The sequence below is a fragment of the Rhinopithecus bieti genome, unplaced genomic scaffold (genome assembly GCF_001698545.2).
Source record: "Rhinopithecus bieti isolate Rb0 unplaced genomic scaffold, ASM169854v2 scaffold_14826, whole genome shotgun sequence".
Taxonomy (NCBI): domain Eukaryota; kingdom Metazoa; phylum Chordata; class Mammalia; order Primates; family Cercopithecidae; genus Rhinopithecus; species Rhinopithecus bieti.
The window spans coordinates 1,160,317-1,166,395 of record NW_016808328.1 but is presented as its reverse complement, the minus strand read 5'-3'; the positions used below and the strand labels follow the sequence as shown (position 1 = coordinate 1,166,395).

General features: G+C 48.6%; 1 protein-coding gene across 1 annotated transcript in view; it reads right to left on the bottom strand.

Annotated features, from left to right (window-relative positions):
• Positions 1-6,079, bottom strand: part of IFNLR1 (interferon lambda receptor 1) — a 55,479-nt gene that overhangs the window by 15,321 nt on the left and 34,079 nt on the right. The window lies entirely within an intron of this gene.

The window sequence follows — 6,079 nt, the reverse complement described above, 5'->3', positions numbered from 1 at the left end:
AAAAAAAAAAAAAAAAAAAAAAAAAAAAAGAAAAAGAAAAGAAAAAAAGAAAGAAAAAAAGAAAAAAAACTTTTGCAAAAACGTAGACTGCTGGTGTGCAGGTGTGGGGATGGAGGGAGGTGGGCATGAGGGTAATGATAACATTCCCTTAGAAGTTTGAGGCTGGGTGCGGTGGCTCACACCCATAATCCCAGCACTTTGGGAGGCCAAGGTGGGCGGATCACCTGAGGTCAGGAGTTCAAGACCAGTCTGGCCAACATGGCAAAAACCCATCGTACTAAAAATACAAAAATTAGCCGGGCATGGTGGCAGGCACCTGTAGTCCCAGCTACTCAGGCAGCTGAAGCAGGAGAATCATTTGAACCAGGAGGCAGAGGTTGCAGAGAGCCAAGATTGCACCACTGCACTCCAGCCTGGATGACAAAGCAAGACTCTGTCTCGGGGAATAAAAAGAAGTTTGAGTTGGCTATCATTTCTGAGGCCCAATTCCAGGGCTGGAGAAAGTAACGGCATTGCATTCTGCAGGTTGCCCCTTAGAAGAAGGGGCCTAGAGCTCAGAGGTGGGTGTGTGGAGGCTCCAGGCTCCTACTGGACTCTGGCTTCCCAGCTGGTCCGCTGAGCACCTGGAGACACAGACTCAGAGTGGGGTGGGATATGTCTCACCCTGGAGTCACCACTCTCCTAGAGAGGGGCCTCTCGCCACATGCTGATGGTTTTGTCCACCAGGGCAGGGCACTCCTCGCGACCTTCTCCTCTTCATCCACTTAAAGAAGCAGTTAGGGGGAAATAAAAAGACTCAGCTTATATAAAGCCATCACACCTCCGTGTCACGTATCGTCACACGCCAAGGGTGGGGCTCCCGGGGCTGGAACCAGTTCTGGTGTCAATCAGTATCTCTTGAGGAACTGACTCATGGAGCTGACTCACGCATTTAGATATAACTTCTAGTCTGTTTTTCTAGGAAAAAAAAAAAACCTCCAACCCTCATTACTTCAGCCCCCCTTTATGCACACAGGAATGAGCTCAGGGAAGATGCCGCAGGCAGCCGTTGATCAAACCCTGAGTAACATCGGAAACAATCAATTACAGAATAATGAGTTCCAGCTCAAGTGTTAAGGTCCTGTTCTGTCTCCCACGTACTCCCTCCAACATCACTATGCTCAGTGAGCAGCACCAGTGCCCTCTCAGGGCAGATGCTGGGTGAGGGAGGACGGGCACCCACGGGCAACGGGAATTTGGGATCAGGATGGTATCATCGCATGCGAGAGCTCCTGAAACCTTATATGTAAGTCAGCTACAGCCGTCCACTTACTGACTCCAATTCATATGCCAATTCACTCGCTTATTCTTATTCTTTCATTCACCTACTCAATCCCAAGCTTTCACTCTGTGCCAGGTGCTGGTGCCAAGAGGAAAAGCAACCCCTTTCCTAAAGGAAGTTTTCAGGACGTCTATTACCCCAGCCCTCCCTCTCCAGGCTCTCTGAGCCCGGTTCAGGTAAGACCGCGCCCTGACATACCACTACTGTCCAGGAGGTGGCAGCAGACAGGCCCGGAGAAGCTCAAGGGTGGCGACCGTGCTGGGTGGAGGGGAGAGAGGAGGAGGAGGCGGAGGAGGAGGAGGAGGCGGAGGAGGAGGTGGAGGCGGAGGCGGAGGAGGAGGCCGAGGAGAAGGAGGAGGAGGGCGGGTCACCTGGAGAGGACGTCCTTTCCTGTTTCCTGGAAAGGACCAGATACCCGAAGCTGGCCAAAGCGGGCGTGGTGGCGGGTGCCTGTGATCCCAGCTACTTGGGAGGCTGAGGCAGGAGAATCGTTTGAACCCGGGAGGTGGATTCACTGTCTCCTTGTCTTGGTGAATTAGCAAGGACATTGGGTTACACGTAATAGAAAGCCCTGGCTTAAATACTGGGGTGGGGGAGGAAATGTAATTTCAAAACCTCGAATGTTCATAGTAGGGACAGATCCCCCGTAACAAAAGGCAGATTAGCAAGAGGAAAACAAGCAAGTCTGTAATATATGCGGCACACATCAGGAGGGAGAAACCTCAAACAAAGGTGATGGTGCAGTGGCTTATGACTCTGGCTTAGAGAGCATCTTCAGTAAAGAACAATAAATTTCATCCTGACAAAACAGTGTCAGGAATAACGCTCAAAATCCTGAGGAAATTGAACACTCGAACAAAGGATTCTTAGCAAAGTAATTTTACTTCTGCGCAGTAGTGCAGGGGTGCCTCCTTGGCCAGTCACCATGAGAGCACACCTGAACAAAGGGCACGAGAGCTTTTATTTCTGACGCAAGTCCAGCCCCTGTACTCTTTCCCCATTGGTCGGGGTCGGGTTGTACAATCTAAACGAATCCCGGTTGGCTAAACATTTGAACTTTTTTACATAAGGTGGGCACGTAAAAGAAAGTGGAGAGGAAGGGGAAGGGGTGCTTGTAATGAGCTAGAAAGTTAGTCTTCTTTCCAAATAAGGAAAGGAATGTGAGCTGGTACTGACAACGCCGGGTGCTGCGGTGTGCCTGGGCATCGAACAAAGGCAAAAGGAAAAAAAGGAGAAAAAGGAAAGTGGAGTGGGGGTACTATGAATTAAAGAATAAAAGATGGATCAGATTATTTGAAGAGAAACCTCAACATATCCCACAAGGGGAACCAGGAAAAAAAAACACAATACATTTTAGAGAAGTGGCAAGACAAACGAAAGTAGGTTTAGGCTCCTGGAACCTCTGAGGTGGTAAGTGAATGGGAGTAAACTGATGGCATAAGGTTTGTAAAAGTTGTCTCCAGTAAAGAATTTTATAACCTGGCTTTAGGCGGAAAGAGAGGAGGTCTTCCACTGTTTGCTGCTTCTTAACTACCTTAGCTAAAAAATATTCAAAAATATCGTGTCAAAGAGGCATATTTGGGGGTAACATATTCTGGTTTCTTTCATGGACTTGTACATAGGATGCAGGGGGCCGAGCGTGGTGGCACATGTTTGTAATCCCAGCACTTTGGGAGGGGAGTGACCAGCCTGGCCAACATGGCGAAACCCCATCTCTACTAAAAATACAAAAATTAGCTGGGCACAGTGGCTCACTCCTGTAATCCTAGCACTTTCAGAGGCCGAGGTAGGCAGATCACTTGAGACCAGGAGTTCAAGACCAGCCTGGGCAACACGGCGAAACCCTGTCTCTACTAAAAGAAAAAATACATATATATATATGTATATATAAACACACACCCCAACATGGCAAAAATCCGTCTCTAGTAAAAATACAAAAATTAGCTGGGCATGGTGGCGAGCGCCTGTAATCCCAGCTACTTGGGAGGCTGAGGCAGGAGAATTGCTTGAACCTGGGAGGAGGAGGTTGCAGTGAGCCGACAGAGTGAGACTCCATCTCAAACAAAACAAAACAAACAACAACAACAATAACAAAAAAAAACAACAAAACAAAACACACAAAATTAGCAGAACGTGGTGGCGCACACCTGTAATCCCAGCTTCTTGGGTGGCTGAGGCACAAGAGTCACTTGAACCTGGTGGGTGGAGGTTGCAGTGAGCTGAGATGCTGAGATCACGTACTCTAACCTGGGTAACAGAAAGAGACCCTATCTTGAAAAAAAGATTTTTTTTTTTTTTTTTTTATTATACTTTAAGAAAAAAAGATTTTTAAAGGTGGGATGAAGCCGAGGCTGGGGGTGCAGCTGCACCTGGGGAAGGGACCAGAAGCAGGGGTTACCGTTTCTTGTCTTGGCAGCCCACGTGGCAGTGGCTGCTTTCTTGTCTTGTCTGCAGACTGTTCCTTAGACTGGGAAATGCAGCCGTGGCAGGTTGGAAGGTACCTGCTCCAGGCCCAGCCAGCCAGGGAGACTACTGAATTCCAGGGAGACGGACTTGTAGGATCAGCTAGGCTTGGGTCTAGCACCTATCCTGGCACCAATAAGTGGTGACAACTGTGGGCACAGTGCTAGACAGTCACCAGGTGGTCTTATGAGAGTTGCTGGAAACTGGGAGACCCTCGCTAATGGAGAGCCGCTGGAATGAGTTTGGGAGTGCAAGGTTAGTCACACAGGTGCTGTTCCATATCCTTTCATGGACCATAGTAGCCGTTGGGTGAGCTGTCAGCTCCAGCCTCACTGCAACAAGGGATACTGGCTGGGGACCCTGCCCTCAGCCCCATGGCACTCCCCTTTCTTGTGCACTCAGCTTAGTGGATTCCAACTACAAGTACCTGCAACTCTGTCTCAGGGAACAGCCTCCACACTGGACTGATGGGAGGGAGTAGCTAGACTCCCTGGCTCCTGCCCCTGGCAGGAGGACCAAATCTGAAGTGCATCCTACATTGACTTCCAGAGTTTTCCAGGGGCATTGAGGTTCAGCTGCCCACAGCAGGGACCTGTTGATGATACACTTTGCCTAGCTGCCCTCCTCCCCCACCACCCCATCTTGCCTCCACACTCCCCTCCTGGCGTTACCTGGATCACTGCACTGCTTTCTACCTTTCTACCTTTTCTCTGGGTTTGCTTCTGGGGACCTAACCCGAGACCCTTGTAGTTTTTTTTTTTTTTTTTTTTTTTTTTTTTTTTTTTTTTTTTTTTTGAGATGGAATCTCGCTCTGTCACCCAGGCTGGAGTGCAGTGATGTGATCTTGGCTCACCGCAAGCTCCGCCTCCCGGGTTCATGCCATTCTCCTGCCTCAGCCTCCCAAGTAGCTGGGACTACAGGCACCCACCACCACGCTCGGCTAATTGTTTGCATTTTTAGTAGAGACGGGGTTTCACCATGTTAGCCAGAACAGTTGTGATCTCCTGACCTTGTGATCCGCCTGCCTCGGCCTCCCAAAGTGCTGGCATTACACGTATGAGCCACCCCGCCTGGCCGGCCCTTGTAGTCTTAACAGCTAGGTTTCCCAGAGGAGAGGTGAGGAGCCTTTAAAAAGTAAGAGAATAGGCCAGGCACAGTCACTCACACCTGTAATCCCAACCAACACTTTGGGAGGCCAAGGAGGGAAGGATTGCTTGAGCCCAGGAGTTTGAGACCAGCCTGGGCAACACAGCGAGATTCCATCTCTACAAAAACAAAAAAATCAGTCAGGCCTGGTGGTGCATGCATACGCGACAGAGTGAGATGCTGTCTCACCAAAAGATAAGAGCATACACTTTTCCATTCAATTGTATGTTTTTTCTTTAAAAATAGAGTTTTTTATTTAAACAGTTTAGGGTATACCAACAAGCAGTAGGATATCATTTAAATATGACATAAACATAGCAAAAATAGAAATAAATACCAATACATAAGAACAACATATACTGTTAGTACTCTAAAGTGATACATGTTGCTTCACCTAAGGCACGAACGTTTTTCACGGGACGTGCTTCCAGTGCAGGCCCAGCCCACACCACGCAGTTCCCACCCGCTGTGCATGTGAAAGGGCTTTGTAAACAGTTAAGTGCTGAGCACACAAGGCAAATTATCATACTGATTATCATGCCCTTTCCTAATGCTTCTCCTGGCTTTTTGTCAATGACTTAATGACGATAAAGGAGATGGAGTTTAGAGTTACTAGAAAACTCAAGCTATGTCAGAAATTAAATTCTGGAAAAAATTCTTTAAAAAAAATAGTAAGGTTTGGCTGGGCGCGGTGGCTCACGCCTATAATCCCAGCACTTTGGGAGGCCAAGGCGGGCGGTTCACCTGAGGTCAGGAGTTTGAGACCAGCCTGGCCAGTATGATGAAACCCCATCTCTACTAAAAATACAAAAAAATTAGCCAGGTGTGGTGGTGGGCACCTGTAATCCCAGCTACTTGGGAGGCTGAGGCAGGAGAATCACTTGAACCCGGGAGGCGGAGGTGGCAGTGAGCCAAGATCGCACCACTGCACTCCAGCCGAGGCAACAAGAACAAAACTCCGACTCAAAAAAACAAAACAAAAATAGTAAGGTTTAAGAATAGAAATGGGCCGGGCGCAGTGGCTCAAGCCTGTAATCCCAGCACTTTGGGAGGCCGAGACGGGCGGATCACGAGGTCAGGAGATCGAGACCATCCTGGCTAACACGGTGAAACCCCGTCTCTACTAAAAAATACAAAAAACTAGCCGGG